Source organism: Staurois parvus, unplaced genomic scaffold (assembly GCF_062004578.1).
Source record: "Staurois parvus isolate SC_StPar_1 unplaced genomic scaffold, SC_StPar_1.0 ptg000070l, whole genome shotgun sequence".
NCBI classification, from domain to species: Eukaryota; Metazoa; Chordata; class Amphibia; order Anura; family Ranidae; genus Staurois; species Staurois parvus.
The window spans coordinates 5,943,360-5,967,832 of NW_028317866.1; the positions used below are offsets into that span (position 1 = coordinate 5,943,360).

At 41.8% G+C, this 24,473-nt stretch overlaps 1 long non-coding RNA gene across 1 annotated transcript in view; it reads right to left on the bottom strand.

Annotated features, from left to right (window-relative positions):
* Positions 1 to 575: 575 nt before the first annotated feature.
* Positions 576 to 24,473, bottom strand: part of LOC149469461 (uncharacterized) — a 29,769-nt gene continuing 5,871 nt past the window's right edge. Inside the window, exons 2-3 of the long non-coding RNA XR_016311577.1 lie at positions 1,048 to 1,143; positions 576 to 950 (exon numbers count right to left, since the gene is read on the bottom strand). This is a non-coding gene — a long non-coding RNA (uncharacterized LOC149469461). The remainder of the gene's footprint in view (positions 951 to 1,047; positions 1,144 to 24,473) is intronic.

The window sequence follows — 24,473 nt, forward strand, 5'->3', positions numbered from 1 at the left end:
CACTGGACACACTAGCTCCAGTTCAGCAGCACTCCATAAATCAGGCAATCCCCTCAGGAACAGAGAAAGGACCCAGAGTTGAGAATCCACATACAAGGAGTCCAATGAAAGTATCAAACAAATGTCCAAGAATCCAAGGTTTTTAATGATAAAATGATTCCTAGCAGAAACATCTAAAGCGTTTTGTGGGTCAGGGGGTCAAACTTACTTCCCTATCATCAGCTCTATAAATCAAGCACAAATACAAAGGTCATAAACATAAAAGTAAAAAGTCACAAATATAAAAAAATATATACAAGTAAAAAAATATTACTATAAAAGTCAAAGGGTATATACTCATTTGCATATAATATCTGATTCCAGTAAATAGCAGACTCAAAGATAATAATATCTTACATACAGACACTAAAGGTCACAACACTTCATTAGCAAACAAATAAATTGAATAACAGGCAATGTCTCAATAAAAACTGAAAAATATTATAGTCAGCATATCTAAAGTAAGATTTGAATTGAAATGAATTGTTGTATTTAGAACATCATACAGTTACAAAGAACACTTTTGTGTAGTGTTGTAGATACAATTCATTCAATTTCAGTGGACATCTCAAGTATCAATTTGTTCTAATTGTTGTGAATTTTGACAAATACAGAGTATTAATAGACTTTTGGCACACCACACCTTAACAAATACATTAATAAAATCACATCACTTTTATTCTTACAATTATATTGTTAAAACCAGCGAAATGAAAAATGACCATAATGACTGCTTAATACCTTAATGCTCTATCATCTACTACAAGGTAGCCTAATACGAATACATTAAGGGCATAGCCCAATATAGGATTTTGCCAGTTCCTTTTGACGGTTTTTGATAGGCAGCCTTGGACTCAATGTGGTTCATGGACTGTAGTATCCACTTCATCAGGAGTCCTAAGAGTTATATACTAAGAGAACATCAAAAAAGCAACAAATAAATATACATATAATAGTGTATAGTACATATTCCTTACATAGTAATAATTTTATAGTTTCGCAAAATACCTCTTTTTTTCTCCAGCTAGATTGAAAACTGGGCTCAAACCACAGCATCACATCAAACCACAAAAGCTGTTCTAAAGCTTTGAATAAAGGACCTCCCTGTGGAATTAAAAAAATGTAATGTCACTTTCAGTTCCATTCATTGAGGGCTAGCAGAGCAGAGGAGGCTGGCACTGAGTGGCACAGTTGGCAAGAGATATCATTTGACTTGAGATGTTTGAAAATGTGAGTTTGGCAAACAACCTGGGTCTAATAATAAAAGTGTCTGCACCAAGGTAAAATATACTGTATATTATCTAAAAGAGCTCATTAACACATACGTTTTAACTTGTTTTCATTTATTGGAGAATGTTGAGCTGTCTGTTTATTTGGAATTGTCTGTCAATGCAGTTCATTGCACAAAAATAGGTCTTGTACTATAGATACAAACATTTCGCCTTGCAATGCACAGAGAATTTGAATGTGTTTTATGGTACACTACAACACACTGCATATGTGCATTGGGAAAAATTTAAGAACGAATGTGAATATACTGTGTGTTACTGTTACAGGGTTATTGGGTTATTGGTGATCTGCAAGGTAGTGCAAGGTATAACAAAGATGCAGCCTGTAAAAGAGGAGAACACAAAACACATATTGCTCACTTGCATTCCACATTTAATGTGTTAAACAGAAATGGATCACATTATACAGATTATTACTTTTTGACAGCACAGGCCACATGGCAAAAATGCATCAATTTGTATTAGAGAGTTACCATTACAAACATATAGGATGATAAGCAGAGAAAGTGAATGTCAGAACAAACACAAAAATGAATAAAGATAGCATAAACAAAGTGTTATTAACCTGTATCAAAGAGTAGAGCACAAAACAGGTGTTGATCGCTTACATTCCAGGTTCATTTTATTTTTATTTTTTATTTTATTTATTTTAGGTACTTATATTGTGCCGTCAATTTACACAGTGCTTTACATATATATTGTACATTTACATCAGTCCCTAACCCTCAAGGGGTGTACAATCTAAGGTCCCTAACTCACATTCATACATACACATACTAGGGCCAATTTAGACAGGAGCCAATTCACCTATCAGCATGTCTTTGGAGTGTGGGAGGAAACCGGAGTACCTGGAGGAAACCCACGCAGTCACAGGGAGAACATGCAAACTCCAGGCAGGTGGTTCCGGGGTTGGGATTCGAACCAGCGACCCTAGTACTGCCAGGCGGAAGTGCTAACCATTTAGACACTGTGCTGCCCGCTGTGCTGTGAGCTTGTTGGTATCAGCCTCCTGAAGTCACATTACAAATTATTAGATCTTTCTTCTAGCTGCAGTCTTTTAATTGCATTACTGGGAGGTTTATTAATTTACATGCTGCATTGCAATGCATTGTGGTCATGTTAAAATGGTTCTGAAAAAAGGAAAAAAAGGTTTTATACCTTGATGCATTCTCTTCATTAAAGTAAAAAAACCTCTCAATAGTTGCTCCATTCGCCTGTCTCCTCTTAAACACTTACCTGAGTCCATTCTTGATCCAGCGTTGTCCCGTCTGCATCAGCTCTTCTCCCCTTTCCTCTTTCTCACAGGCTTAGCTGAGAGCAACAAGAGCCTTTGGCTCCCGCTACTGTCAGCCATATTCAGCTAGGAGTGAGTGGGGGTGGGACCAAGCCATGCTGTTTGTGACTAAGGATGCACACAGTCCAGCTTGGAATCAAGCCTACACAAGTTCCTTGCTATGGAGGCACTCAGAGAAGAGAAGGAGCCATGATTACCGGCAGGGGACCCCAGAAAAGGAGGTTGGGGGCTTCTCTGTGCTATACCATTGAACAGAGCAGGTAAGTATAACATGTTTATTATTTAATTAAATTATTTAAATTTAATTTTAAAAAAAGCTTTACAATAACTTTAACCTTGAAACTACCCATTGGAATTGAATTGGTTTGTATGTGCCCCACTGATTCTGTGGTTGCTGTGCTTTCCACTCATTATTCCACACCTCTTTATTCTGTATGCTGCTCTGTACATGTCCTATTGCACAGCTCCTCCATCTGTATATGCTCCCTATTCCGTGCTGTCTCATTCTGTATGCTTCGGTGTGCATTCCTTATTTCACACATCCCCATGGATGGATCCCCACTGGAAAAAGTTTGATTTGGAAAGGCCTTGCTCTTCACTTATGATGAAAAACTTGGCCTCTGGGCCCTAGTTTCAGCAGGTACCTGCTCCAACTACCGCTGGAATCACTTAGGTGATTCTGCCAGAAGTTGTCCCCCCCTCCCTCTCTGTTTGCAACCTCTTGGGACACATCACAGGTCCCAAGAGGCTGCGGGGCCATTCACAAGGCGCAATGCAACTTGCGCATATGCATTGGGAAGCCAGCTGTGAAGCCATGAGGAGTCACAGTCGGCTTCCCACACTAGATATGCCAGCTCCAGGGACCTGAAGACTGGTGAAAAACTGTCTTGGGTGAGGATGGTGCTGGAACCCTGGACAGGTAAGTGTACTATCTTAAAAGTTAGCAACTACAGTATCTGTAGCTGCCAAATAAATCATTTTAATAATTCTGAAGTGAGTGTAAAGCTTAAATGTTTTGTTTTATTCAAATAATAAACATGGTATACTTACCTGCTCTGTGCAATGGTATCGCAAAGAGCAGCCCCAAACCTTCTCTTCTCGGGTCCCCCGTCAGTGCTCTCAGCTCCTCCTCTTCTCGCTGCACTATCTATGGGCTAGCTCCCAAACCGAGCTGTGTAAATCTATTGACATACTGTCAGGGCTCCAGCTTTGACCAGAGGTGTGTGGACTGACACATGGAAACGCAGGCTTCAGATATGGTATAAACAATATAATTTATTAAGACTAACAATACAAAACGCAGTGCAAAACTAACATAAACACAGTGCAAACAAACCAAACCAAACCACCCACCGATAACAATACATACAATACAAAGAGTAGTCAGGCAGGCCGGGTCAGTAGCAAACGGGCAAACGGAGTACCAGGAACAGGCGGGAGAGCACCCTCTGGCCAGCCCTGGTACTGCAGCCCACAAGGCAGGAGAGTCCCACCATTATTGGCAAGTCCATTCCTGACAGTACCCCCCCCCAAGGAGCGGCCTCATGACGCTCCAAACAGTCCTAGCTGGGCAAAATGTTCCACATCCCAGGTCCGGTAACTGGCGGGATATCAAAGACTGGCACATCGGGCTGGGCACCGGACAGAGGCACATTGGGCTGGGCACCGGACAGAGGCACATCGGGCTGGACACCGGACAGAGGCACATTGGGCTGGGCACCGGACAGAGGCACATCGGGCTGAACACCGGATCACCAGGCGGAGCAGCAGGCACCGGGCCATCAGGCGGAGCGGCAGGCACCGGGCCACCAGGCGGGCCCCGAGTCATCTGGCAAGACCGTGGGCCCCGAGTCATCTGGCAAGACCGCAGGCCCTGAGTCACCTGGCAAGACAGTGGGCTCCGAGTCATCTGGCAAGACAGCGGGCCCCGAGTCACCAGGCACGACAGCGAGCTCTGAGTCAACCGGCACGACAGCGGGCTCCGAGTCAACTGGCACAACAGCGGGCACTGGGTCATCAGGCATCGGGTTATCTGGCTCAACAGCGGGCATCGGGTCATCTGGCTCGACAGGGGGCATCGGGTCATCTAGTATCAGGTCATCTGGCTCGACAGTGGGTACTGGGTCATCAGGCATTAGATCGTCTGGCTCGACAGCGGGCATCGGGTCATCAGGCACGACAGCGGGCATCGGGTCACCAGGCATGACAGCGGGCACTGGGTCATCAGGCATTGGATCTTCTGGATCGACAGCGGGCATCGGGTCACCAGGCATCAGGTCATCTGGCTCGACAGCAGGCACCGAGTCATCTGGCAAGACAGTGGGCACCGAGTCATCAGGCACAACAGCGGGCATCGGGTCACCAGGCATCAGGTCATCTGGCTCGACAGCGGGCACCGAGTCATCTGGCAAGACAGCGGGCATCGGGTCATCAAGCAAGACAGCGGGTACCGAGTCATCTGGTTCGACAGCAGGCATTGGGTCATCAAGCAAGACAGCGGGCACCGAGTCATCTGGTTCGACAGCAGGCATTGGGTCACCAGGTATTGGATCGTCTGGCTCGACAGCGGGCATTGGGTCACCAGGCATTGGATTGTCTGGCTCAACAGCAGGTACCGGGTCATCGGGCATTGGATCGTCTGGCTCGACAGCGGGCATCGGGTCACCAGGGATCAGGTCATCTGGCTCGACAGCTGGCATCGGGTCATCAGGCACGACAGCGGGCATCGGGTCACCAGGCATCAGGTCATCTGGCTCGACAGCGGGCACCGAGTCATCTGGCATGATAGGATCATTAGGCTGGATCAGTTCATCAGGCTGGGTACAGACATCAGGCTGGGTAGAGACATCAGGCTGAATTGCGGGTGCCGAGGCACCAGGCTGAACCACGGAAGGTGGGTTCTCAGACGGCAGGCTGACCGGTTTGGATACTGGCAGGATGGTACTGGTTGGAAAGAATTTTCGCTTTTTTCTGGTTTTAGTTACTGGAGCACTGTAAGTAAATGCAGGTCTGTAAACGAATGGAGCAGCTAAAGACAGAGAAGAGCTGGAGGATGGAACAGTGGAGGGAGCAGTTGCTACAGAGGACTTCTTTACAGGGTTACAGAAAGGATAGGTGCAGCGAGTGGGAGCAGAGGACTGGTATGTGGTAGTTAGCAGAGTATACTGGGCCGTCACTGGGGGTGCTGTCGGGGAGGCAGGAAGAGTGCCTTGAGCAGAGGAATGATGTTGCAAGCTGACTGAGGCTGGGTGCAACAAATCTGTTCATGTCTGCAGTACTGGTTGAACAAAACTTAGCTTACATATAGCTTGTCTGACCAAAGACTGCACTGCGTTTATGCAATCCATAAGCACATGTGATGGACAAGCTGCATAATGCTCATGGAAGCAATCTGGATCATCCTCCAACCATACCAGTGATTCCACTTGATCCACACTAAATGGGGGAAAAAAGTCATTCCTGCTTTCAGGGGTACAGGACCGAGCCAACTCAGCACAAACCTGGATCAATGGTTGCACCTCAGAAAAATCTGTGCCCTAATCTACTAGGCAATGAGCGATCCTTATGCATTCTAGTAGTTGATCCCGGGGATACTCCTTCAGAGTCTGATAAGCATAGTCTTTGTCATCAAACACTAGCAGAGATAAATACACCACCTCATCAAGATCCATCCTACCCAGCAACAATAAGCCAAGATGGCTTCCCTGTGCAGCCACTTCTGGTCAGGATTGGCCTTGGTGTAATGTCAGGGCTCCAGGTATGACCAGAGGTGTGTGGACTGACACAGGGAAACGCAGGCTTCAGATATGGTATAAACAATATTTATTTATTAAGACTAACAATACAAAACGCAGTGCAAAACTAAACATAAACACAGTGCAAACAAACCAAACCACCCACCGATAACAATACATACAATACAAAGAGTAGTCAGGCAGGCCGGGTCAGTAGCAAACGGAGTACCAGGAACAGGCGGGAGAGTGGTCGGGGTCACAAGCTGGGTTCGGTAACTCACGGGCAGCGCGGTACAGAGGGTCGGGCAGAGAATGGTCAGGGTCACAAGCCAGGGATCAAGCAGGAGAAGTCAGCAGAGGTCAGGATCAGGCAGGGTCGGCAACAAGTCAGACAGGAACAGGAATACAGGATACAAGGTACAGGAGCCCATGGAAAAACACACACCAAGGCCCTGACTGTGAGTCTGGCCATTCCTTAAATACAACCCCTGCAATCAGCTTCAGGTGTTTGACTGATTGCAGGGGTGAGTCTCTGATTGCTGAGAGCACCCGCTGGCCAGCCCTGGTTCTGCAGCCCACAAGGCAGGTGAGTCCCACCATTATTGGCAAGTCCATTCCTGACACATACACAGCACAGTTTGGCTACACCCCCATTTCCCTCTTCACAGAATTTGATTGACAGCAGCAGGAGCCAATGACTGGCCCTGTTTTCACTGAGTCCTGTGAAAAGAAGAAAAGAGAACAGTGCAGCTGCACTCGAGCACAACGCTGGATTGAGATAGGACTCAGGTAAGTATTTACAGAGGTGAGGGGGTGATATAGCCAGTGGGACATTTTTTACCTTAACCTCTTGGCGCCGGCCGAAGGCAAATATGTAGCCTCCCGGCGTCTGGGTCTAGACACCGAGCGGCAGCACATTTGCGTACTATTAAAAAAATATATATGTGCTGAGAGCGCACACCCTGAACGCTCCCAGCACACATGTCCGGTATACATCTCCTCTTTCGATCGGGACCTTTCCCAATCATGTGACCGCCGTGACAGCGTCACGGAGGTCACTTGACCCTAAACCCCGCCTCCCGGCTTCTGAAACCCTTAAAGGGCTGGGAGGCGCCTGTGCCAAGGGGTTAATGAGAGAATGCATTAAGGTAAAAATGTCCTGCCTTTAGAACTACTTTCAGTTTCAACACAGGGCTACTATCTGCTCACAGAAGCTGATTGATTGTTAACGCTTCATCTAATAATCCCATTGTTGGTGTTTTTTTATTTTTTAAATTGGGATCTATTTAACTTTTTTATTTTATTTCATTTTGGTTTTGGCATGAATTTGAGGGAAGCAGTCACTTAGTGGGCTTTGCATTTGAAAGGGTGAAAGTTTAATGATTTTGTGTTTTCTGGGATTTAAGTGATTTTATTTTATAGTGAAAAGGTCTTTTTTTATTAACCTCCCTGACGGTATTCCCAAGTGAAGCTCGGGGTAAAGTTTCAGTACCAAAAGCCGTAACCCCGAGCTACACTCGGGATTACCCTGCAGCGTTGCTCAGGGATTCCCTCGATCACTTATCTTGTCGTTCGCTCCCGCGATGTCCCCCCTGTAGAGTCCCCGGCCATCTCCTCTGGCCGATGCCGGCATCCGTCTTCCAGGTTCCGTTCCCTGCCAGTGTCAGGACGTACGGGGACGGAACCGGCGGGAAATTCAAAGATTTTAAAAGTGACATTCACTCAATACACTAAAATCACATAGTAAAACATTACTGTATCAAAGCATTTCACATACATTTTGTCCCGAGTGCTTTGTCCTGTGCCCTGCCTGCATTTTTACTGTTCTTTCTGCCTGGAAACTGAGAAATGTCCATGGCGTCCAAAAAGCGTCCCTTTAGGTCAAAAGTGATTTTAGACCATCTAGAGAACAGCGATAGTAAATTAGAACCACTTGCAGAATTGAGTGATAATGATTCGTGGGGAAATTTGTCATCAGACACTGAAAACGATTTTGCTACTAAGCTCAGTGATGTGCAAACTTGGCGTTATATTTTTTAAATTTCAGTGTTTTTGGTTTGATTACATTATTTAATTAAATGTATTATTATTATATGATTATTTTTTATGATTATTTATTAAATTATAATTTATGATTTCGTGTTTCAAATTTTATCGTACCCGGGATGTTTACTGGACTCTTGTTCGGACAGATTTCAGTGAGTTATTCCTAAAAATTACAGGCCTACAATAAAAAAACAACATATTTCTATGCAAAAACAGTACCACTTTGAGCACAGAAATACTGACATAATCAGACCGCTAGGGAGGTTAAGTATGGTGTGATTAGTGGATAGCAGTCACTTGTTGCTGACCAGGTTTCAATTCTTCTTTTTCTCCTCAGCATTTCACTGTGTCATTTGAAAAGTTATTAAAATATTTTAAACTATTTTTTTAAAAAGTGTGCACCACACATCATCACCCCACATTTCCCATACTTACATCTCCAATTTCCATACTGAAAGTGAAAGAAAAACTCCCCAATAATTACAGAAATGGCAGTTAAAAACTCCCAGAGGTTTTAACCCTTCCCAATCTATCCAAAATAATAAAAAAAAGTTTTGTCTAGACTTTAAAAATGCACCATAAAAGGCAAAGTTAAGAAAAGTAGCACTTTCTTCTTTGTTTAGACTTTTAATCCGAACATTTATTATTACCCAGAGGAAATAATCAGAATAAAATAGAATGTATCTGCAAAAAAATAATTAGCATTATTCAAAAAGTAAGAATAAGTAGAACATAATCAGTTTTAGCAATGAGGAGCACAACACGTCCATGTTTAATTGGAGAAAAATAGGTCACTTTGGATAGCGAGGGATGGGGGAATGTTTGCAAATAACAAGCTTAGTAATCACACTCTGTACGCTAAGAAGATCCCACGACTATCAAGATAATACCTTTCGTAAATTAATTTGACATCTAGTTTGTAGGGAAAAAACGTATTTATTATATAATTCATGATAAATAGTGTTGCTGTTTGAAGCAGAAGGAAAGATATACAGTATATAGACATTTCCTGAAAACCAACTATAGGTGATTGTTGAATTATAGAACATTTATGTTTTTTTCATTTATTATGAAATGCAGACTTTCTCAACATTTTTATTGAAGAGGAACTCTTGAAGTTATATTTAAGTCTCAGGCAAATTCTGCTAACATTAATGCATCTAGGGCCATTAGGAAAATGCCCCTAGCATTGGTGGTCAGTGGGAGGAATGCACCTCTTGTAGTGGTGATCAAAATGCCACCTTCACAGATAGCTACAAATATCATTGGTGTCATGCTGCTGTCTCTGCCAAGTGGTGTTGGACCCAGAACTATGTGAATACAATTGGATAAGAGGTCAGTCAGCCTCAGCTCAAGGAACCCTTGTCAACCTCTGAAGGAACCCTAGAGTCCCATGGAAACCTGGTTGAGAATAGCTGCTCTACAGTGAGTTACTAAATGGGTGACTCCGCTATTGATGAAAAGTTGACATAATCAAAAAATATTAAACATAGGTTAGGAAATTGTAGTCCTCCCCCCCTCCAATGTTTAAAAAAAAGCTAAGTATTATTCACCTTCTCCATGTTCCAGCATTGTCCTCAGCTTCCTCCTCCTGCCAGGGCAGAGTGACTGTGATGTCATTCTGCCCATTTCCTGTGAGCCCAGCCCAGTCATTTCCCCCAAGGGAAGTGTCAGCACACAGGCTGGACTCAAAGTATTCCAGGACTGAAGGGTGCTCACAGGTCATTACACAAGTGTCGTTCAGTCCAGGAAGAATATTAACCACTCCTGGAGCAAGATGAGGTAGCTGTTGTGACATCAACGGACTGGATAGAAGAGCGCAGAAAAAGGTGTAATATGGATTTTTTTTTGTATAAAAATGGGATGTGGAGGCAGGTAGTGGGTTAAATATCTGGAGTACTGCTTTGAAACATCTGTGAAGTTTGCGTGCCACCTGTTTCCCATAGGGGATATTTCCCTTCACATCCTGTGCTATAGATACAAAAATGCAAAAAGTGGGGGAAATCCCTTTTAGACAGTTGTCACCGGAACACATATCCTTGTTAGATGATTTCCCCTTCATTACTGCTCTGGTGAAAACTTAAGATTTCACATTTCCTATCACTTACAGTCCTGGTGGCAGTGATCAAATGTCCTACTAGTCTTTTGCAAAAACTAAAATACATGTTTTGCATTTAAATACACTTTAACCACATGCCGCCCAGCCACTGTAGAAATACGGCGGCAGGGCGGCACGGCTGGGCAAAACCACATTTATTTTAAAACGTGTGTTTTTAAAACAGGTAGGGGGTGCGCGCGAGGTGCGCCGCCGCCCTACCTGTCCCGCCGATCACAGCAGCGGGTGTCAGTCGCCGGGTCACAGCCGGTCGTTACCGGCTATGTCCCGGCGATCGGCGGCAATTGCTGACAGAGAGCACAGCTGCAGTAGCTGTGCTTTCTGTCAGTTCCCTGACAGCTCCAGGACACGCTGATCGGGACAGAAGAGTTTCTCTCTCCCGATCAGCGATGTTCCCTGTAGTACACACCCCTGCCCCCTAGTAAAACACTCCCCTCACACAAGTAACCCTTTCCCTGAATAATAAACTTAACCCCTTCCTCCCCAGTGCCATTAGTACAGTGTCAGTGTTTTTTTTTTTTGCACTGATCACTGTATTGGTGTCACTGGGGATGTCAGTGACCCCAAGTCAGTACACCCCAATGTCAGAATGTCCGCCGCAGTCCCGCCGTAAGTCGCTGATCACCGCCATAAGTCACTGATCGCCGCCATAAGTCGCTGATCACCGCCATTATTAGTATAAAAAAAACTAAAAATCCCAGTATCTTTCCCGCCATTTGTAAACGCTATAACTTTCACATAAACCAATTAATTTACACGTATTGGGGTTTTTTTTTTTAGCAAAGACATGTCACATAAAGCATTTTGGCAGAAATGTATGACTAAATTTGATTTTTAAATTTTTTTTTACTGGAACGTGTTTTATAGCAAAAAGTCCAAAATATTGTTTTTTTTCCTCAAAATTGTCAGCCTTTTTTTTTTTATAGCGCAAAAAATAAAAACTGCACAGGCGATCAAATACCAAAGCTCAATTTGTGGGAAAAAAAAGGATGTAAATTTCATTTATGTACCGTTTTGCATGACTGCGCAATTGTCCGTTAAACTAGCGCAGTGCTGTATAGCAAAAAAATGCAGTATCTATACCATAGTTTGTAGACGCTATAACTTCCACACAAAGCAATCAATATACACTTATTGGGATTTTTTTTACCAAAAACATGTAGCAGAATACATTTTGGCCTAAATTTATAACTAACTTTGCGTTTACTATATATTTTTTATAGCTGAAAGTAAAAAATATTGTTTTTCTTCAAAATTTTTGGCATTTTTTTGTTCATAGCGTGAAAAATAAAAAGCGCACAGGTGATCAAATACCACCGAAAGAAAGCTCTATTTGTGTGGAAAAAAAGGACGTAAATTTTCTTTTGGGTGCAGCATTGCATGACCACGCAATTATCAGTTAAATTAGTGCAGCACCGAGTAGCAAAAAGAGGCCTGGTCATTAAGGGGGATAAATCCTCTGGAGGTCAAGTTGTTAATGGCATTGCAAATTAATATATACTGTATATATACAGTATATGATATTTTAACTGAAAAAAATAAATTAATTAATTAAAATTTCACTACCGTGTCAATATGGAAATTTGGGGCATTCTACACATCGTATGGGGGGGAATTTATCAAAACTGGAGCTCAGAGTCTAGAGCAGTTATACATAACAACAAATCAGCTAATATCTTTAACTTGTTCAGTTAAGCTTTAAAAATGAAAGCTAGAAGCTGATTGGTTGCAATGCACATCTGCTCTAGATTCTGGTTGCTCTATTTTTGATAAATTTCTAGGAGTGATCATGTAGAAGTGGGACAGGCACACAGGAAGTGATGTCATTCTGCTACGTGATACTGGAAGTGGAGATATACCCTGAGTGTAAGGGCTGCGCTTTTGTCATACTTGGACGGCTGGGCTGGTACTTTTGATATGAACATGCAATATTTTCTTGGTGCAAGGTTATGCACTATTAAATGTGCGTATACATGGTTTTAGTGGAAGCTTTATAAGAAATTGAAGGTTTTACATTATATGAGCTTTTCCTTTTCTATGGTGACACCTATGTGTGGGGTGTTTAAAAGGAGAGAGAGCTGCAGTGGTCCGGGACCCCCCTTCCTTAAAGAGGCACAAGCTCTTTAAGACTCACATTTAGCAAGAGGGTCATTATTATTATTATTATTATACAGGACGTATATAGCTCCAACAGTTTGTGCACTGCTTTATAATATAATGGGAGACAGTATAGTTACAATACAATCAAAACAAGTGGATTAAGAGGGCCCTACTCATAAAAGCTTACAATCTAATAGGGTGGGGCAAGTGGTAAAAAAGGTTATGAGCTGATGGACATGGCTATCTGGTGAGTTTTCCATGGTGAAGGTGACACATGGGTGACACTTTTCACAGCAAGAAACCAGATAATTTTCTGAAATATTGGAGAAGAGATTAATAAGAGCATGGGGCACTTTGTTTAATAGACACTTTATTGGTTCACTTTGTAATGTGATCAAGTACAGGACATTTTTTTGGTACTATTATAAATATTATATCACTCTGAATGTAGCTTATTTCTTGAAGCACATCTTTTTGAAAGTATTTGATAGTTTTTGTAGCACTTCATTCATGTACTTTATTTATAAGATGTTTATGGATATGTTTACACCTAGAGCTGTCACATTTTGCATTTAAGTGACACATATTATTGGGTTTTGGGATAGCAGCTTGGTATGTACTAATTAGTTTTGGAAAGGGTGGCATGGGTTTTGTTTGTTTTGTATCATAAATTTTGCACAAGTGATCTCCTTTTCTGTGGAGCTGCCCTTTGAAATGTAGTGCCTTATGTGTAGTCTTTCCAGGAGAAACTAAAGGTGACTTTTTATTGAGATAAATATGAGGGCTGCCATTGCCAGCTTTCCTCTAAAAATGCAAGATGCCTGGCTGTGTCTGACCTCAGTAAGTAGAGTCAGTGAACCAGGACAAGCATGCTGTCAGGGGCAGCTCCAGACATGTTTTTGCAGGTGCTAGGGGTATAAGTGGGGGACCTAAGTCCCCAGTTCTGAAAGTTACATAATGTTAAAAGCAGACACGCAATATAAAGAAAAGCTTAGTCAGAAAATGAATAGTACACATGCTAAAGTATAGAGCAGCATTCCTGTCATCTGATGTAATCCTACATTTTTTTAATGTAATCGTTATTTAGGGTAAAAAAAAGGACAAAGGAAATCAAATAGGCATGTCTCAACCACTATGTACAGAAAGAGTCATAACCAACGAGACAAGTTCAAGTCTTCCAGTATCACTGACGTTCAAACTTAAAAGATACACGTCTCCATCACAAAATAAGGACTAGTGGCATAATGAGCTAACTTGAGACAAAAAAAACCCAAAACAAATGACAACATCCAGGTTAGTCAATATAAGATCTCATTACTATCCGTAAACATAAATATGTCAACTACATCTAGGTTGCGGACTGAAGTAAAAAAAGGTGTCAATAGTCACAAATAAAAGGAGACCCCCAACTACCGCCCAGTAAAGGATACAGCGGCAAGAGGGGAAAATCAGGATTGCTGATGCACCTGAACAAGTTGTTTGAAGGTGGGATCAGCAAGTGCCAGCAGAGCTACATCTAAGCTGGAGGAGGGTGCAGGCGATCTGGAGGCGTAGTGCCTCCAGGATGCCCAGATAGCGTTAAAGTGGTCCTGAGTACCCCCACACAGCCTCCATTATCTCCGTCACCTTCCCAATCCAATCTTTTCGGCTGGGGACACGAGAGCTGTTCCAGTGGACAGGAACAAGGCGTTTTGCAGCATTGAGGAGGTGTGGGAGAGAGCAGTTTTTGGAGGGAGAAATAGGCATGGTGGAGGTGTGAAACAAAAGGTGTTCATCAGATAGGGGGAGATCTATGGCCACAATCTCCACTATGTGGTCCCAGATGTCCACCCAGAAAGGCAAGAGCATAGGGCAATCCCACCAAATGTGGAGGAATGTACCTCTTTGTCCACAGCCTCTCCAGCAGCGGTCAGAAATAGATGGGTAGATCCGGGCAAGTGCAGTGGGCACACGGTACTATCTCAACAACAATTTATAGTTATTCTCCTGAGTCTTAGTGTCAATAGAGCTGGAATGTGTCAAACGATATAGGTGTTGCAGTTGTTCATCAGTAAACTCACACTGGAGGTCTTGTTCCCATTCCCTGATATATATCGGCTTAGGATTGAAGGTAGCCAAAGTAAGTCATTTATAGAGGACTGAGATCATATGTGGGATGGGGTCTCTGCCAGTCCTCAGGTGGTTGAAGCTTGTAAGGGAAGCCACCAAAATGCTCCCTAAGACAGGTAAGTGAGTACAGGTTACTTCCCTCCATAAGATGAGACAAACTAACATTTCTATCTCTCACTCACGGTCCAAAATAGGAAAGCTATTCCCCTGGGGGAAAACCCCTACCCGTATCTATCCCAGACCACAAGAACATAGGTAGTCAATGGAGAGACCCAATCTGAGAAACCCCTAGCGCCTGATAAGACCCAAAGTGCATAGGACTAGTTACGGCCCGCTATGGTTTTTTCAAGGGAGACCAAGAGCTTAGAGGAAACATGAAACCTCTAGTTGAGGATCTGCTAAAGTGCAACTGCCCTATAATAGAGTTGTATGTCGGGTACACCTAATCCTCCCACCTGTTTAGGCCTTTTCAGTATATGCCAGGCCATCTGTGGTCTCTTGCCACCCTAAACAAACGAGGCAAAGTGATGACGAAACTCAATAAAAAAGTGTTTAGGCAGGGAGACAGGTACCATCTGCAGGAAGAAAAGTATACAGGGAAATATGGTCATTTTTCGAATATTAATATGACCTATTCATGTAAAATTCGCCCTATCACATGCCTGTAATTCGCAACAAATTTTACCTAGTAAGGGGGCATAATTAGAGGCATAAAAGGAATCCACGCGGTCAGTGAGGTGGATACCTAAATACATTAGAGATTTGGGTGTCCGGGTGAATTAAAAGGCACACTTCAGGGCATAAGCAAGATTCGTATGGTTATGGGTCTCCCCTTTAAAATTATAATTAGACCCTTCACCAGGCACTCAGCCTGGGTGACCAGGAAAGAGCAGTAAGTTTGCTGCCCCCTTTAGTATACCATTCAGTATACCGAAACTCCAGCATCAGTGAGAAAAAGAAGCCCCCAGCAGTAGTAACTGCAGGGAAATATGCCCTGTGGTCAGTGGTTTCTGGGAGGAAAAAAATGTCCTAGTTTCAGTGATCAGAAAACGCACTTGTGGTTGGTGGTTAGTGGGAGAATAAATATGAATTATAACATTATTATTATATATTTCAGGTACTTATATAGGGCCGTCAATTTATGCAGCGCTTTACACATATATTATACATTCACATCAGTCCCTAACCCTCAAGGGGTGTTCAATCTTAGGTCCCTAACTCACATTCATACATACTAGGGCCAATTTAGACAGGAGACAATTAACCTACCAGCATGTCTTTGGAGTGTGGAAGGAAACCGGAGTACCCAGAGGAAACCCACGCAGGCACAGGGAGATAATGCAAATTCCAGGCAGGTGGTGCTGTGGTTGGGATTCAAACCAACGACCCTAGTACTGCCAGGCAGAAGTGCTAACCATTTAGCCACTGTGCTGCCCATCCAGTGACATCAGTGTGTACCTAGAACTGTTTGTGGGAATGGTAAGGTATAATAATGTACCTCTGTGCTCTTTCCACTGGTGGGGGGGCAGTTATCTGGACCACCATAATATAATGGGGCTGCCAGATTCCTATAGGACCCTCAAACCACAACTTGTGGATTGGATGTGGAAAAAAATGCCCTTGTCCCGCAATATTGGTGGTCAGAATATGTACTTGGGGTTGGTGACTAATGGGAAGATGAATATGAATGCCTTAAATGACCCTGACATTGGTGGTCAGTAGGGGGAAGACTGCCTTGACAAATGTTAGCAAATTAGTTATCTTTCAAACAGTAAAATCTGTAAATCGGTGTAGGATTTCTACACTGACCACCAATGCAATGGGAAGATTTGCCCTGAATGGTCATTATGTAGTAGAGGTATTTGCACGTACCACCAGGGTATTGAAGGTATTCTATATTGACCACCAATGTAAAAAGGTCACTTGCACTAACCACCAATGTAATGAGAAGTTTAACTTTGACCATCAACATAACAGAGACATTTACCCTAACCAGTAATGTAATAGTTGTATTTATAGCGACCATCAAAACCCTGTCTGCTTACCTCTATATCCCAACCCCATCCCCTCCGCTCATCTCTGCTTCCCAATCCCACCCTTCTTGCTAACCTCTGCACCCCAGGCCCCCCTATTTTCTTACTTTTGCACCCTCAACTTCTCCCTGTTTAACCTCTACATGCCAAGTAGTGGGCAATTTCCTCTGATGGCTCTGTTTACCAGTTTCAGCAGAGAGCCCTGAGTTGTCGAACCATTATATGTGGGTCCACACTGATATAAGTCTAAATGGGGCACCGCATTTTACAGGCTCTGTGTGAATGCTTGATTACATATTTCAGATGCTTTTGCACTCCCAAGCAACCCTCTGGGGCAACCACTTCATCAGTGTTAGAAAAGTTTCAGAGTTTCTTCTCTCTATACTTGTTCTAAGTCGCAGGCTCAGCTCTGTTAACAAAGAATCAGCATGAGAGCCAAAGAACTAACATTTTCAGAAAGGGGTTAGCAATGGTAACCTCCATTGTTCTGTCGTGATAGATGCCCTTTAAATGGCACAAGGAAAGGAATGACAGTATGATTTTTCACTTGAGTTATCTCACTGGATGGGTCACAGATTTTGTTTTTCAAGCATATCTGAATATCACAGTAAATGCTATTGATCAGTTTCATTAAGATATTTGTGATCTGCTGTTCCTGATTGCAGTTAGCTTGGATTGTCTTCATAGCTAATAAAAATTGCTTATTGTACATATGGAGTAAAATTGTTCTTTAAACACTGTTCAAAATTGACCTTAGGCAATTTGTAATGATCTATTTTCTCTCCCGACCCAGATTTATATGGTCAGTTTCTAAAGAACACTTGGTATTCTTGTTGCAAAAGATATATTTTGTATGAATGGCCTTAAACAATTTGACCTGTTTTTCATTCTAAGCTATTTAGGGAACTAATTACTAATAACTGTAATGCACATTTTTTCCTTTTTTTCTTTTACTTTACAATTTTTTAGGCCAATTTATTGTATTTGCTTTTTATATTTATGCTACATATTTGATTTACAAATAAAATATATTAGTGGTTACACCCATCATGTCGGATTCAAAAAGCACAGTGGATTTTCAAAGAGAGAGCAAAACAGGAGCTATTCACCTGACTGCTTCTCTTTCCAATTAAAATGTCAGAGGGTTACAAAAAAAAATGCTGGGGGGGAGGTTAGAGGTGTGAAACAGTATGGGGAATAAACCACTGTTTTAGCTCCTTCACTCGTGTGTACAATTCGGCTTTAGTTACCCAACTCTGTAAACAAGGAGTTTCTGTCAGCAAAGCAGAAAAGGAAGTTAATAAAGACTTTTATGAGGGAAAATAAAGGGTTCAGTAGAACATGTCATACTTTAAAAAGTGTTAAAAAAAAATACACTCCAACATCCACGTGAAAGTGAAACTTTGGGTATGACCTTTTTTGTTGACAGATTTAGGTGTCCTCCTCTTGACCACTGTGCCTAGCTGAACATCTGAGGCACCATCAGCTGAAGTCTATACTGTGAAATGGAATAGGGAGCCACTTGTCAACATGCTTATTGAATGTTACAGTCACTGTGACATGCTATACAAACTGTCCAGGGAGTACTGTTGGACTTTTACGCCGAATCATAGCCGAATCTGAAAAGGACTCTTATGGCTATATGAGTGCCTGTATTATATCAGTTCCCGGTATCTCCCAGTTTCCAATTCAGATATAGTGCATATATATACGTGCCTGCCATTAACTACACATATGGAATATTGGAGGGGGGGCTGTAGTTGTTTTTATAAGGGATTACAGGGTTTGTCAGAATTTTTGTACTTAATGCGGAGCTACAATCAACCTAGAAAAAAATAGAAGTTTGTAGCTAAAAAAACTGTAGCTGCTGACTTTTAAAAAAACAGCCACTCACCTGTCCTTTGATCCTGTGGTGTCCTCATACTGGCCGGTTCATCAGCTGTCCTGTTTCCCTGGCACCGGCATCTTTAGTTTGGGCACCCGGCTGTGACAGCTTGTGGCTGCACATCCGGGTGCCAACTGTGCATGCGCGAATAGCACTGTACTTTGTGAATGGTGCTGTAGCCTTCTTGGACCTGTCATGTGTCCCAAAAGACTATGGGGAGGGGGGGGGACAACTTCTGCTTCTGATCACCTAGGCGATCACAGAGGAAGTGGGAGTGGATACCTGTCAAATTCAGGTACCCCCACCCCGCTCCCAAAAGGTGTCAATCCTTAAAAGGGTGCGGAGGAGGAAGCCTTAAAGCGAAACCTCTCCTTTTGGGTGGAGCTCCGCTTTAATGAAACTTTTTTTGTATCATGCATTGGTGGAGTGGAGCATAAAGCTGTAAGTATTATAAAGATTCTGTAGTCCTTTATAGGTAACAATAGGAAGGTAGAGTCCAAACTTGTTTTTTTATTCTTAGTTTATTTATACTTAGCTTTGCCGGTGACTCCCCCTCATCAAAATTTTCAATATACCTACATTATTATATTGGGCCTGGAGGATTTTTGGAGTAAGATTCCAATCAGAAAATGATACACAAGACTTTCTGCCTGCATGTGAAAATAACCACATGCAACATTTCACATTTACCTGGCTGATAGTACACAAATTCTAACCTTTCTGCACTCTACTGTAATCTAAAACTAAGACAAAAATTAAAGGTTCTAACTAGACATGCACTTTAAGAATCCAAAGCCCCCTCTACTACACGTGTTTTGTTTTTCATCTACTTAAAATTTCAATATTCATTTTTAGTGGCTGACAGTTGCAGAACAGGCCTATGACAATGAGTTTATGGTTCACCAATAAACAGTATTTACATTGTATAAAAATACTAATCCATTGGCCTTGCTAATAGCAAAAGTGCTTCTGGATACATGTCATATTCAGCTGTAACTTTACTGTCATTTACCTCATTCTCATTGTAAAGTGTTACACAGGCAGCTCAAGCATCATTTGGAGAACAGGTATAATACGGCATGAACAGGCCTGATTCATCAGTTCTCTGCCAGCAGTACTTAGCCTCAGGCAGGGTTTAAATCTCTGGCTACCTGACCTGTGAATAGGATTTGGATGTAGTCCAGAATGAAAACACTGTTTTGTATTAGGGGGTACAGAAACAACTAGTATGCTTGCAATTTTTCTTTAATTATAATTTTTAGGCTAAATACAATTTAATGCTGGATGTGGACACTTATGGAATGCCTACCTCAGCCCAACATCAAATACTTTTCTTCACTGAGTGTCATAAAGGTGAACATGCTTTTCATACATCAGTCCCTGGAGAGTGCTCTGCTCTGGCAGGCCAATGTAATGTCACAACCACAAAAATGATATGATAATCTATGAATACTGTTAAATATGAATAGGGGGCATCTCCATGTCACTACACAAAGGTTTGTTTTGAAATGATCATTCATGTTAGATGGAAATATTTAATCTTCTAGCAATTTAAAGAGAATAGTCAATTATCTATTATGGTCAAAAATACAATTTTCAGTCAGATAAAAATATTTTATATTTAGACAAAAAAATATGTGCTGTGCTCAAAAGAATGGGAATCAATATCTCAATGGGAGTTTACATACACAATGGAATGAACAGTGACTTATCCCCTTACCCTCCTTATCTTTTCAAAGGGTACGCTACCAAGTTTCAATCAGAGAAGGAAAGTCTCCTGTGTGTCCTCTATTAAATATCTTTTTCAAAAACAGATTTTTATATTAAAAAGGTATAAAACAATAGTTTAAAAACATACATTTAAAAATAATAATACAATTAACCTTTAAGAATTAGTATTTCCTTTTAACATAGACAATCTATGTCTCTAGGATTTCCTATGTGTATCAAGGCTACTGTTGAGTTGTCCCCAAGTTATTTTCCCAAGTTGGTGTAGTGGCAGTCAGGTACATGGCAACAGGCACTCTTCCTGGCTCAATGAACAGTCTAAGGATGATTTTTTGATACGTTATTGCTATTTGAACTTGGATAGATGGAAGGGAGCTGTTCAGCAACTCTAGACAACAATAAGATGCCTCTCTTCACTTTGTCAAAGCTTCATAGTTCAGTGCCACTAGTAGCAGCTAAGGAAATGAGAAACTCTGAGACACTGTAAGAAATGTCCATTTTGTACTCTGTACTCACAATGTCCCTGGATACTTGGATACCTCCTTGCAATATCAGACAGCCATTTTTCCTGTGAACTCTCCAGACCAGATCCTTAGTGAAATTCCATAAAAGAGAAGTTTACCTTTCATAACATGTTACATGTTACACCCATATTCAGGGTGTATCATGTAACATGTTACAAAAGGACTCGCCCCCCGATCCCCCCATTGTGACAGTTAGCAGGGGATCTTCTCCCCCCACTAGTTTTCACAATTAAAAAACAACTTGATTGTGCGAGGCTGCGCATGCTGGCCACGTCATCTATTCACTGTGTTCCGTGAATGAGAAGACTACAAGTCCCAATGGCCTTTGTGGCTGTCGGCTTGTAGTTCTCAATGAATTACCACGGTGCTGTGGAGCACATTGGTAGTTCATTGATTCTTCCTGTCAAAGTGTATCTGCTTGCCCATATGAGGTATGAGCACACAGATACACTTACAGGTCTGCAGCAGTCCTACATGAAAATGCTGTACACACTCCTAAAACAAAAAATAGTAAATGCACATTGTTTACCCGCAAAAAAAATGTGCATTTATTATTTTTTGTAGAAAGGTGAACTTTTCCTTCAATCAGTTCCAGAAAGTTTTCAGCAAGACAAGCCTCCCAGCCCTAGCATAGTTGGGACCTTGATGTAGAACCACAGCTGGATGGCCAAGAAGGGCAGCAGCCCTTCAGGCTTGGAACTTCTCCTCCTGATCAAGGACAGGGCTGTCTCAGGCCCCAGACTATTTACATATGTACTCTCAGCCACCTACAGGGTACCCTCCCCCCAGGGATTGGCTGAAATAACATACATGTTCAGGCTGTCAGTTTGCTTTTTCCAAGCCTCTACATTCTAGATTAGGGGTGGGCAAACTTTTTGACTTGAGGGCCGCAATGGGTTCATATATTGGACCCGGGGGCCGGACCAAGAGTAGATGAATGATGTGTATGTGTCATCCATAGTAAGTATAGTAATATTCCCCCATAGTAAGCATAGTAATTAATCCCCCATATAGTAATTCATCCCCCATAGTAATTCATCCCCCATAGTAATTAATCCCCCATATAGTAATTCATCCCCCATAGTAATTCATCCCCCATAGTAATTCATCCCCCATATAGTAATTCATCCCCCATAGTAATTCATCCCCCCTATAGTAATTCATCCCCCCTATAGTAATTCATCCCCCATATAGTAATTCATCCTCCCTATAGTAATTCATCCCCCATAGTAATTCATCCCCCATAGTAATTCATCCCCCATATAGTAATTCATCCCCCATAGTAATTCATCCCCCATAGTAATTCATCCCCCATATAGTAATTCATCCCCCATAGTAATTCATCCCCCATATAGTAATTCATCCCCCATATAGTAATTCATTCCCCATAGTAATTCATCCCCCATAGTAATTCATCCCCCATAGTAATTCATCCCCCATATAGTAATTCATCCCCCATAGTAATTCATCCCCCATATAGTAATTAATCCCCCATATAGTAATTCATCCCCCATAGTAATTCATCCCCCATATAGTAATTCATCCCCCATAGTAATTCATCCCCCATATAGTAATTCATCCCCCATATAGTAATTCATCCCCCATAGTAATTCATCCCCCCTATAGTAATTCATCCCCCATATTAATTCATCCCCCATATTAAGTCCCCAAGTCCCCCCTGTGTCAATTCACTTACCTTTGCTCCGCGCGTTCCTCTCGCCGTGTACCCGCGCCGTTCCGGTGTAGCACGAAAATCTGTCTCCTATGAGGATCTGTCCCCCTCGACGTATCTGCGCATGTGCCAGTTTCAGGCATTAGCAGCCGATCGGCGATCTCCGGCACATGCGCAGATACGTCGAGGGGGACAGATCCTCATAGGAGACAGATTTTCATGCTACACCGGTCTTCAGAGCGGACTGTGAGAGGAGCCTAGCGGGAGCCTAGCTCCGCGGGCCGGATTAAAAGGTCCGCCGGGCCGTAGTTTGCCCATTGCTGTTCTAGATTCATCCAGAGGGCAGGGAGAAACAGTAAAACCTGCAGCTGGTGAAGCATATACAGTATATATACAGTATATAATATATATATATATATCTATATATATATATAAACAATAGTTAAAGCTGGGTCCAACAAAATGCCTAAGGCTCAGGCTTTTTCTTACTAAATGAACATTTAACATCTGAAAGCCTTATTTTCTCATGAAACATTTAATCTCACAAAGCTCTCTTTTATTACCACCTCAAATAACTCTAATATTGATTTAAATGGCTGTAAATTCTGTTAAAGGGGTACATTTAAAGTGTCAGCCACCTAAAGATAATTTTGTAGTTATAGGTGGAAAATAGTAGGCCAGGTCATAGCATGGCTTCGTTTTGAATACTCAAACAGCAACATCTTCCAACCATTATTCCCAGCTCTATTCCTGGGATTGTTATTTGTCCCTGCCCACCTTTGTGTGTTCCTTCTCCACCTGTTGCTTTCTCCCTAATATAAAATAAATATAGTGTTTCTACAAAGAGAATACTGCTTGAGATGATTGTAGCCATATTAGTGTATTTGCAACAGAAACAATTGAGTACTGTCCGTGATACTTTTTTTATTTGCACTAACATACAATTTTGAGGACAAGCTTTCGGGGTATGTCCCCTTCTTCAAGGTCCAAGCAGTACTGTACAAATCCAATGGATTTCCAATGGATTTGTACAGTACTGCTTGGACCTTGAAGAAGGGGGCACTCCCCGAAAGCTTGTCCTCAAAATTGTATGTTAGTGCAAATAAAAAAAGTAACATGGACAGTACTCAGTTGTTACAAAGAGAATAGAAACTCCTCATAATAGCCATGGGTGGTGTACAGATTCAGAAATGCAAGGACAGTAATATCACTTATTGAGAGAGACATTATAACTTTCCAGCGCCTACCAAAAACTAAATATCACTTGAGGGTGGACTGAGCCTTTAAGTACAGGTCCAGCTGCATTTATAGTAATACTTAGTTTAATAAATTTTCTCATTTCAATGTTTTAATTAGTGTCTCTATATTTTCTAATAAGCCTTGCACATTTTTGTTGCAGTAAGTGGATTTGGTGGAACTGATGGGTTCCAGCTAGTGCCTGAAATTTATAAAGCACTCCTTAATTCCTTCAAGTAATTGAAATCATTCAACAAAACATGTAATAGCTCTTGTCTAACTGCAGAGAACATTATCAACGTCTTTTCAACCTTCACAAAAAAGTATCTAATAAGTAAATCAAAAGTCAGTGTATTTTTTTGTTAGTTCTGTTGAAAACCTGTTATACTCTTTCTCCTGGGGTAAAATGAGAACATTTTTGCAGAAAGTAAAACTACATGGGTTACTGTTGGAAAATTTAAGATGTATATGTTCATATTTTATCCAGGCCAAATATAAGTGGAATTAAAGTCAAGCTGCAAACAATTGCTAGGAATTTAAGCTTAAAGTAAACTCTTATCTTGTAAAGCAACCCATTCAGTTTAAAATAGAAATGCAAAACATATGTGTATAGATTTAAAAACAATTTAAAATACCTTTTTTCCCTTTTTATATAAGTGATCATATTC